This window comes from Aedes aegypti, chromosome 3 (genome assembly GCF_002204515.2).
Source record: "Aedes aegypti strain LVP_AGWG chromosome 3, AaegL5.0 Primary Assembly, whole genome shotgun sequence".
In the NCBI taxonomy this organism is placed as follows: Eukaryota; Metazoa; Arthropoda; class Insecta; order Diptera; family Culicidae; genus Aedes; species Aedes aegypti.
Genome location: NC_035109.1, coordinates 101,387,522 through 101,398,024, shown reverse-complemented (window position 1 = coordinate 101,398,024; position 10,503 = coordinate 101,387,522). Strand labels below are relative to the sequence as shown.

Sequence of the window (10,503 nt, the reverse complement as noted above, 5' to 3'; positions counted from 1 at the left end):
TTATTTACCGAAATACAGTAGTTTTATTGCATTTTTGGTGTACAAGTGTACAAACCATAACAGCTTTCATAAAATTACACTTGGATAATGAATCTATGTTGCAGGTAAGTTTGAATATCCGCCGTAGTGGAACATTTAAAGTTTGATACGACGAATAGTAGCGCTTACGACGAAGTAGAACAAAACCATATTGACTACAAAAAGAAAACCTGGCTCCAGAGAGGATCGAACTCACGACCTTCGCGTTATTAGCACGACGCTCTAACCAACTGAGCTATGGAGCCTGATGTCTAACCTGACTAGCCCTTTTCTTAGAATCTACAACCTGCTGCGCCATTTGTTCGTCCACTTCCGTCGTTACAGCCTTCTTTCACCATGTCCGTCCCTCTCAATCTTCGCGCTGCTGATGACCCACACTTTTGTCTGATTCAATCGTCGTCACGCGTTGGCGGTTGATTAATTATCCACCATCAATCGCACAACCAGATTTTGCCCTGGTGCACCTTGACCGAGACATACCTCCCACATTCTTCTTGGAACGTCTTAGCATGGAACTGGTGAAACTGATTCCTGGCATACGCCCCCGCTTCTGGTACTGCTGCACCATCTCCCTTATATTCGTATCGCTGCTGCTTTGCGTTGATTTGGTTTGGTTTCGCTCGCTCATCCCCCTGGCTGGTCTTATCGCTTGCTGCGTCACTGCCCACCACCGGCTCCCCATCCCCGCTTCCCAAGGACCCTGATTGAAAAGTTAATGAACCGTTAAATGAACCCCTCATCAGCACAACTCATTCGCTCCTGTTGCTCGGTGGTAAGAAGGTGGGAAGCCGCTTGAGAGCGCCGGTCCTTTTTCGATTTTTGCCCCATTATCAACGCGATCAACAGTGATTCCATTTGTTCTACGATACGGCCAAAATGATGCGAATATAGAGCCAATTTACTGCTTATTTAATGCATGTACATGTCAGGCTTAAAAACATAATTAATGGTGCTGTAATATGGTATTGTGTTGCTGTTATAATGCTTATGTAATTTTTAGTGCTTGTGGTTCCTTGAACGTGGCCCATTTTTTTCTATTCGTCCCACTGTGCGACCGGGCTCTGACCGAGAGAAACAGAGAGGATTCCTTCGGGTTCGATCTTTTTCTACATAGGTAGGTAGGATGATTGTCTTAAAAGATGAAAGTCATCAAAGGGCGGTGTTTTGGGAATGACTTTAATATTTTTATGTGACCACTTTTTGCCTTGGTGTGAAACAAGCTTCACTATGGGGGGAGAACGAGAACATTTTAAGGAGTTACAAAAAGGGAAAAACGGAGCGCCCTTGACTGACATCATTCGCCTGCGTTGTCTCTGCTTTGGACCAATTTCGCTGATTAAGTTTGCTTTAGCCCATCTTCCGAACAGAGTTCGGAGATGATTTTGACAATAGGAAACAAACTGCGTCAGGGTTTAATTCCGGTAAATGGTCTGTCAATATTAAGCAGGTATTTGGACGCAGTGGTTCTCAAATGATTATTGGGTCAACTCAATTTTAAACGCAACACATCATGAGATTCTGTTTATTTTCTTCGGAAACAGCTCTGCTTAGATGGGGGGGGGGGGGTTGGCTTCAAACCCGAGGGGCAGTCAGGCTTGATAATACTCCTCAACATCATCAGAGTTCGACGACATACTCTAGGAGGGGAGGAAGGAGAGGAAGATGCAGCACAAAACACAACAGAGTAAAATTCCATCAAAAAAGAATGCTCTCACAACTCCCCGAGGAGTACAACGTTCGAGCGGCTTTTTTGACTTTAAATTTTCTTTATTCAGATGTTTTTGGTTTTGTTACAATAATTTTTTACAAGTTAAGTGTTTCATCTGTACAACAGTTATTCATCTTTGTTGAAATTTTGTTCTTACAAGTTAGTTTTCAATAGTTCGATAACGTTTTACATTTTGTACATTGGTACGTATTTGTTATTTTTTTATTTTTCTCTAACACTAATCCTAAACCTATCTTAAAAACCTAAACCTATGGGTATAACATTCGGATGTTTTCAAATTCTGATGTTTGTGCTTTTCTCTCATGTCTCGCAGCAATTTGGCCATTCTCGCATCGATGGGTTCAATGTTGGCCAACCGATGGACTTCGGTGGTTCGTGTCTTTGCAGGGAGGTTGCAGATCATTTTTAGGTACTTATTTTGGAGTACCTGGATTTTTTTCCTGTGCGTTTTTGCGCAACCGTGCCACACCGGGGACCCATACACCAGCATAGGGGCAACGATTTGCTTGTACACCGCCAGCTTCTTGGTAGTGGACATCTTGGACAGGTTTCAGGCGGTCAGAGTTGCGGTGGGGGAACACGATGGCCTGCGTTTTGGAACCGTTGACGCGTATTTTCCAGTCGGTAAGGTATTGGATGTAAGTGTCCAGTCCGCTCTGGAGTTTGGATACGAGGGACCGCATGACACGCCCAACATACCTGATCGCGGAGTCGTCGGCGAACAGGGACAGTGTACCTCCACCTGGCAGGGGTGGGACGTCTGACGTGTACACGTTGTACATTAATGGCCCCAGAATGCTGCCCTGGGGGACGCCAGCGGTGACCGGGTATGGGTCCGCTCGAGTGCTGCCTATGCAGACTTGGGATGATCTACCATCGAGGTAGTCGGAGATGGTCTTCACCAGGTATACTGGGTAGTTATACCGGAGCAACTTGTGGACCAGACTGTCGTGCCACACGTTATCGAACGCTTTCTCCACGTCAAGGAGTGCCATGACGGTTGTCTTTGAGACGGCCTTCGCCCTGCCGATGGAGTTCGTCACCGTTTGGAGTTGGTGGACCGTCGAGTGTCCCCGCCGGAATCCAAATTGTTCGTCCGGGAGGATGTTGTTCAGCTCGGTGTTGGACAGGAGTCTGGTGTTGATCACCCTCTCAAAAAGTTTGCTGATAGCGGAGAGCAGGCTTATCGGGCGGTAGCACGTTGGGCTGGTAGGGTCCTTTCCAGGCTTGGCGATGGGCACTACCTTCGATCGCATCCAGGCGGCCGGGAAGTATCCAGTCTCCAAACAGCGGTTGAACACGTTGGCAAGGAGTGTGCGGGCTTTGGGTTCTAGGTTTTTCAGCACGACGTTGAAGACTCCGTCGAAGCCCGGGGCCTTCATATTGCGGGTGGATTTAATCACACCAGATAGCTCATCCAGTGTGACTTTCTGATCGTCTGGCAGATCGCATGGTGAGTGGGCGAGCTGGAAAACGCTTTCGAATTCCTCCATCAGGCTAACGATATCACGGCCCAGATTGTGCGATGCCATGAAATGCTGGGAGAGAGAACTTGCTTTCTCCTCGGAAGTTAGGTGCACTATGTTATCACCTGGACTTCTGAGGGGTGGAATGGGTTTAGGTTTATTTTTAAGAACCTTTGCTAGGCGCCAGAAGGGCTTCGAGTAATTGGGTAAAGCCCTGATTTCTCGCTGAAACTGCCTGTTTCTGATCTTCTCCACGCGAATGGCAATGATCTTATTTAGTTTTTTGAATATTACTACTCATAAGGGAGATAATTCTTTTGGTTTCTACGTCAAGATTTGCGAATTTACGTGTCATCGGGGACGTCGGGATGAACCTCTGTGCCGCCTCCATTGGAGGGTCCTCAGGAACACGGTCCTCGGTGTATCGCTGCAGCTGGGGCCAGTTCGCTCGATGATAGTTGCGCCGCTGGGATTGTTGGCACTGATTAATTGAGTGGTCCAATTCGAACACCACTGAGAGGTGGTCCGACGACAGGTCAGTCACGGAGCGGAGGGGAGAGCAGTTGTCCGCAACGTTGGTGAGAACGATGTCCAGGGTCGATCCTACGCCGGCCGGCGAGAAGAAAGACGGCGAATCGAGATGGAGAACGACATAATGCCCGGCTTGGAGGTCATCAGCCAACACTGTGCCGTTCTTGTTGTTCCTGGAGTTGCCCCACAGAGCGTGCCGGGCATTCAGGTCACCGACGATGATATATCGTTGCTTCCGCCGGGTCAGCTTCTGGATGTCGCTCTTGAAGCGTGCTATGAAGCCGTCGGAGTCTCTGCACTGGGTGGGACGGTAGGCAGCGATGATGATGATGGGGCCGTCGGATGACATCAGCTCGATGCCGACAGCTTCGATGCACGATAGCCGGAAGTCTGGGAGCAGCCGGTATTGGAGGCCTCTTCTGGTTGCGACAGCCACGCCACCACCTTGCTGATGGCTTATCCGGTCGAGTCGGACGATGGTATGATGAGGGAGGGTGAAGTTCTTGTGCGGTTTAAGGTGTGTCTCCGAGAGGCACGCTACGTCGATTTCGTTGGAGTGCAGGAAATCAATAATTTCCGGCTGTTTTTGCGCCACAGAACGGGCGTTCCAATTAAGGAGCTTAAGGCTGAACATTGCAGTGGCAGTTTTTGGCCCCATGGCCAAAGTTTAAGCAGTTGGAGCACTGCGTAACTTCCCGGTAGGTCGGTTTGTATCGTTCCCACTGGACGACGTGGTAGAATAGGGCTCGCATGTCCTGTAGTTCCTTCAGCGACGTGGAGCCCTTAGGGAAGTGGACCAGATACAGCTGGTCGCGGTACTTCTTGTTGGAGTCGTGGCGCCTGATTTTGAAAATCTTCGCCGGCTTGAGACCTGCTTCCTGTAGCTCTGCTTCCAGTTTGTCAGTCTCCATGTCATCCAGGCCCCGAAGGATCACCTTGAAGGGCTTGTCGGCTTCCATGTCGTGGGTGAAGTATTCCATCTTGTTGATGTTCAGGAATGTCTCCACCGCACGGTAGTGCTTGATACAGGGAACGGTGATTTTGTACTCATCCGTGCACCGACGGAGGGTCACTTGCAGGCCTTGCTTGACGTAGTAGTCCAGCTTCGAGTAGAGCTCTTCCGGAAAGCCCTTGGTATAGAACGGCGGACATCGTTCCTTTTTTTCCACACTCTCCGCGAGGATTGCAAACCGGTTGGTTTTGAGCACGCGCTTGCTCACGTTATCTTCCACGGTGGCGTCTGCTCGACGCTTTTGCGTCCCGGAGGGGCCGGGTTTGCCCATACTGGGGAGTGACGAAGCGTGGGACAACGCGAGAGAAAAAACTAATACTTTGCCAAGAACGAATAGAGAGCACCGAAAAGACGTCCGATCTGATCGGCTAACACGTTTTGAATGATGTTCGAGCGGGACACTCAAGAGTTCTTTTGAAGCGTGAGTAAAGGTAAGCATTGCAAAAAGAAAGGGAGAGTACCCGAAAAAATCCTCGCATTTTTTTGCACCCTCACTCGAATCGCTTGAGGATCTGTGTTGAAAATTTTGAGCTCAGTTTTTATTCCTCAGAAAAACGGCAAAATCGCCTCATCTTTGCATCGCAAAGGAATTTCTATAGAAATTGATATATCAAGCCTGGGGGCAGTAATACTATAGGATGTTCAGAAATTATTTATCATGTCAGGAAAACAAAACACCGCCTTAATGATAAATAAGCGAAAATAACGGGGTTTATCATCGCTCTCTTTTTGGGGATCTCGTTTGCTGCAATTATTTATCAAGCTTATTTCAACTTGCGAACATTGCTAATCACACACTTAGAATAAAACACAGAATTCGGTAAAATAAATCACAGATTCTGAACTGTAATATACACTTTTACAGATTTTTCTGTGAAACACTAATGTTTTTAACAGAACTGTCAAATACTTACCGAATGTTCTGTAAAGGCGGAAAAAATACAAAATTCTGTAAAAACTTTACATGCCGTTCGGTGAAGATGAAATATTTCACTATTGAAGTAAAAAATCACCGAACGATCTGTAAATCTTGAAAAATTTCATCTGTCAAAAGCACCGAATAGTTCGGTGATTTTGTACAGATTTTCTGTGGAATTGTTGATTGTTTTTGGAGGTTTCACTGGGCGGTTCGGTGCTTTTTTACAGATCTGCTGTGGTTTTTTTTTGTTATTCTATTGGTATTTCACCGATTGAATTCGAATTATTTCAACGCGTTTACTTCATTCTGAATATACCTACACAACTAATGATGCGAACGTGTCATCGAAATAATTGGAATAATAGCACTTAACGGTAATTGCGGAATAAAACATTTTGATTCCCTTTTTTAGACACGTTATATTATTGGAATTCCAAAACAGAGAATTCACTACAATTATTACACGAGTATCAATCAACCTTATGGACATCCAAATCCATTATCCATTTTAAAATAGTAGCTTTGTTTTTATTCTGTTTAATTTCTTCACTGGAAACAGCACCAATTTTGATTCTAGCCGTGGTTGCCAATATGGCCGGCCGACAATTAATTTCACAGATTTTCGGTGCTAATAGTGAAATATTTCATCTTCACCGAACAGCATGTAAAAATTTTACAGAATTTTGTACTTTTTCCGCCTTTACAAAACATTCGGTAAATATTTGACAGTTCTGTTAAAAACTGTAAAAGTGTATATAACAGTTCAGAATCTGTGATTTATTTTACCGAATTCTGTGTTTTATTCTAAGTATGCAGTCATTTATTATATCTAGGTGTTCTGTGTTATTAGACAACACTATCATCCTAATTTGATAAAACAAACTTAAGATTTTATTAACATTTTGTTAACAACATATTACATTTCATTTGCCGTAGCAGTTCAGTTTTTTTACAGGTGTGTTGATTTCACCTGCACCTGCACCTTGTTCTTGAGATAAAGTTTTGATTTTCTATTAATAAGGGGATAGAGACATTTTACATATTTGTTACATTTGGCTTGAATGCCCTCAATGTGATTTTTGAAAGTTAAATTCTTATCTAGCATGAGCCCAAGATACTTAACTTCATCTGACCAATTTATTGGAACCCCTCTCATCGTGACAACATGTCTACTTGAAGGTTTCAAATAAAGAGCTTTTGGTTTATGTGGGAATATTATTAGTTGAGTTTTGGAAGCATTAGGAGAAATCTTCCATTTTTGCAAGTATGAAGAAAAAATATCCAAACTTTTTTGCAATCGACTACAGATGACACGCAGGCTTCGTCCTTTGGCGGAGAGGCCAGTGTCATCCGCAAACAAAGATTTTTGACATCCCTGAGGTAACTCAGGTAAGTCAGATGTTAAAATATTGTATAATATTGGTCCCAAAATGCTGCCTTGGGGAACACCAGCTCTTACAGGAAGTTTTGCAGGTCTGGAGTTCTGATAATTAACCTGAAGTGTACGATTTGACAGATAACTTTGAATTATTCTAACAATGTATGTTAGAAAATTAAAGTATTTAATTTTACAATCAAACCTTCATGCCAAACACTGCACAATGGTCGAGCTCTATATAAAGGGGCGGCCAAAACTACCAAAAACTTTTTTGAGATTTTTATGATTTTTTATCGTTTTAAAAAATACCTCATGTTTTATATTATTATGTTCCTTAATTGAAATTGAACTAAAATTTAATTTTCTATGACTTTTATGATGGCAAATAGGCTGATGTCAAAACATTGAAAAATGTAACAATAAAATAATGTACAAAATTTATAATTTAGGCATGCAATATTTCCCCAAAGTTACGCACAATCTGAAAGCTTATGGTTCAATACTATTATCGAGCATGAGGATGAAAAAAATATTTGGTTGAAGTTTTAATACTATTCAATATTTCACTTTGGTAATTTTGATGACATTGAACATGAAAAACAACTCTTGTCGCGTCATGTCGCCGCCATTTCAAATGTTGCACATCAAAAAGCATCCTTAGATCTTACAAAAAACTTTTAAAATTTCTGCAGAAATTTGCTGATTTGCAAGTTAGAGCTATTTGAATAATTCTATATTTTACATGTATTTTGACGATATTTTTCATACAAAGTTTATTTAATATATATTGTAACCACTATTTATTCATATTTTTACCAAACTCGATCAAACACAAACAAAATTTGTGCTTTCAGCCCAGTTTCATAAAAAATTTAATAAAAAAAAAACTTTGTTTTTTAAAGTTACGTAATTTGTGAATAACCCCTTCTGAAACAATAAAAACGCCAAATAACGTATTCAGATTACATATTTCATCGATTAAGGCGATAAAAATAGTTTTGGCCAACCTTCAATTTTTTCCAACCATTGTGCACTGTCGAATGCTTTTTATATGTCTAGGAGAGCAAGACCAGTAGAGTAGCCTTCAGATTTGTTGGAACGGATCAAAATTATTACACGTAAAAGTTGATGAGTGGTCGAATGTCCATGGCGGAATCCGAACTGTTCATTGGCAAAAATTGAATTTTCGTTGATGTGGGTCATCCTTCTGTTCAAAATGACCTTTTCAAAAAATTTACTGATGGAGGAAAGCAAACTGATTGGACGATATAAGAGGGATTTATATCTTCATTGGGAGCCACTGCACTGGTCGGCAAATTCTCCCTTCCAACCTTTTCCCATCCCATTCAATTTTTTATACCGTTTTGACTCATATTCCGAACACTTAAGGCCAACAGTGACTTCAAATGCATCTGATGGGCATATATTAGCTGACATTTGTGAAAATTTTAATTTCTTCGCATAGTCTAACTGTTAGCTTTTAAGTGTACTGATAAAAATGTTTATTTAAACTTATATAGTATTGTTTATAGGTAAAAGTATGGAACAACGTTTTGATTCAAATGCCGAACACTATGTTCATTCTGTCTCATATTCCGAACACCTTGATTCAAATTCCGAACAGCACGAATAAATCGTATTTAAATGAATAATTCCGCAAATAAATTTATCTGAGCTAGTTCTACTGGTCTCGAACTAGAGAATCATCACTACTCCCGAGGTATAAAATAGATAGAACGATGATTAAATTGAATTGTAATTGATCGCCATTTCCTGGTAATTTGATGATATATTTCAGCGAAACATTTCAACCTCATCGCCATACAAAAAGCGAGTGTTCGGAATATGAGTCTGTTCGGAATTTGAGACAAAACGGTACATCATGACGAAGAGGCCCGTCTTCGCAAACATCGTAAGACGACAACGGTTCAACCCGAATGCGAATCGAAATCGAAATAATTTGACTTGTTAAACATGTAAATTTGATCGTTTTTGCTTGAACGAGTTTCTGCGCGATAAACATAGAGCAAAAATGCTACTACTGCTGCTACGATAAGAATGCTCTGATTGCCACCATCGCCATACATATACCTATTCAACGGCTCTCGGCTACTGAGATGCCGTGGGAATAAGAATGAGTGAATAGCCCTCCTTGCTCGCCATCGGAGTGAGCGAGATATAATTTGAAAAGATCAGCTGTGAAAATTGAATTTCGTTTGTACAGTTTTGGGCCCAGGAAGCAAAAATTAGCTTGTCAGAAGTGGGATTCGAACCCACGCCTTCAGAGAAGACTACGACCTGAACGTAGCGCCTTAGACCGCTCGGCCATCCTGACTGTTGGGCATCAGTATGATCGGTAAAAATTTTGATAACCGATCGGTAGTTCGGTAAAACAGAAACCTGATCGGTAAAATGTCGGCAACTTTCATCAGGGTCCTGTGGCGCAATGGATAACGCGTCTGACTACGGATCAGAAGATTCCAGGTTCGACTCCTGGCAGGATCGATCTTTTTTTATGGTTCATGTTAGTTTTGTTTTATAACTTGAATTAACATTTTGCCAAACAGAAAATTGAATCACACGGTAATAAAGCTCTTTTGTGAGTGATGTGGTAATTTTCGCTTCATAAATTTACCCGCATAGCGGTATAATTTCCTTCTTTACTGTAGCCGGACAGGCAAGCCGAGTTCAGCACACGCAGTAACTTTATGTTGGAGGTAATAAAAAGCATAAAGCCTAAACATAAGTACCAATAATCCAAACAGTAACAACATCGGTGACTAGGCAGCAGGTACAGCAGAGTCGGACATCGGACACACCTAGTTGGGGTTGTGTGGATTATTAATAAACCGAAGGTTCCCTCGCTTGACGCTATAGGCAGCTTCGAATACTTACCCGCACACAATATCTTCAATCTTGATGTTTGTGTTGTAGCGTAACGAGTAGAAGAAATGACAAAGCGGAAGAGCGAATAAATCATTGAAGATTGTGTTCGGGGCTTCAAATTAATATTAGCTCTTTTTTGTATGTTAGTGTGCCTTTGACTCGCTATGAAATTTGAGCGCAAATTAAGATCTCGTTTGATGGATTATTCGAAAATTTTAGTTCATACTTTATTCGTTGTTAATTTGAATGCCGTTATAATAACTGGATTTATCTTTTGAAGCATTCCCGGGCTATTGATCAGATTGGTATAGAATTATCATTTTTTTTTGAATTAAACATCTAATTAGTGTCATAGGTTAACTCTAGTATAAAACACGAAGAAACATGTGAGAATCAAATAATGTTTTATTGTAGCTTTTATTTACAACATAAATCAAATCCATATTTTAATTTCTAGTCATTTGGTTTTATTTTTAATTTTGGGCTTGAATTTTGTTTTTATATTCACTTTGCGAGAGAGCTCTTGGAAACATTCCTTCTAAT

At 41.8% G+C, this 10,503-nt stretch overlaps 3 non-coding genes across 3 annotated transcripts; 1 reads left to right on the top strand and 2 right to left on the bottom strand.

Annotated features, from left to right (window-relative positions):
• Positions 1-210: 210 nt before the first annotated feature.
• Trnai-aau lies at positions 211-284 on the bottom strand. The gene has a single exon. It is a non-coding gene; the product is annotated as a tRNA-Ile (tRNA).
• Positions 285-9,326: 9,042 nt separating this feature from the next.
• Positions 9,327-9,409, bottom strand: Trnal-cag. Its single transcript has one exon. It is a non-coding gene; the product is annotated as a tRNA-Leu (tRNA).
• A 97-nt stretch (positions 9,410-9,506) lies between these two features.
• Positions 9,507-9,579, top strand: Trnar-acg. The gene has a single exon. It is a non-coding gene; the product is annotated as a tRNA-Arg (tRNA).
• The last annotated feature ends 924 nt before the right edge of the window (positions 9,580-10,503 follow it).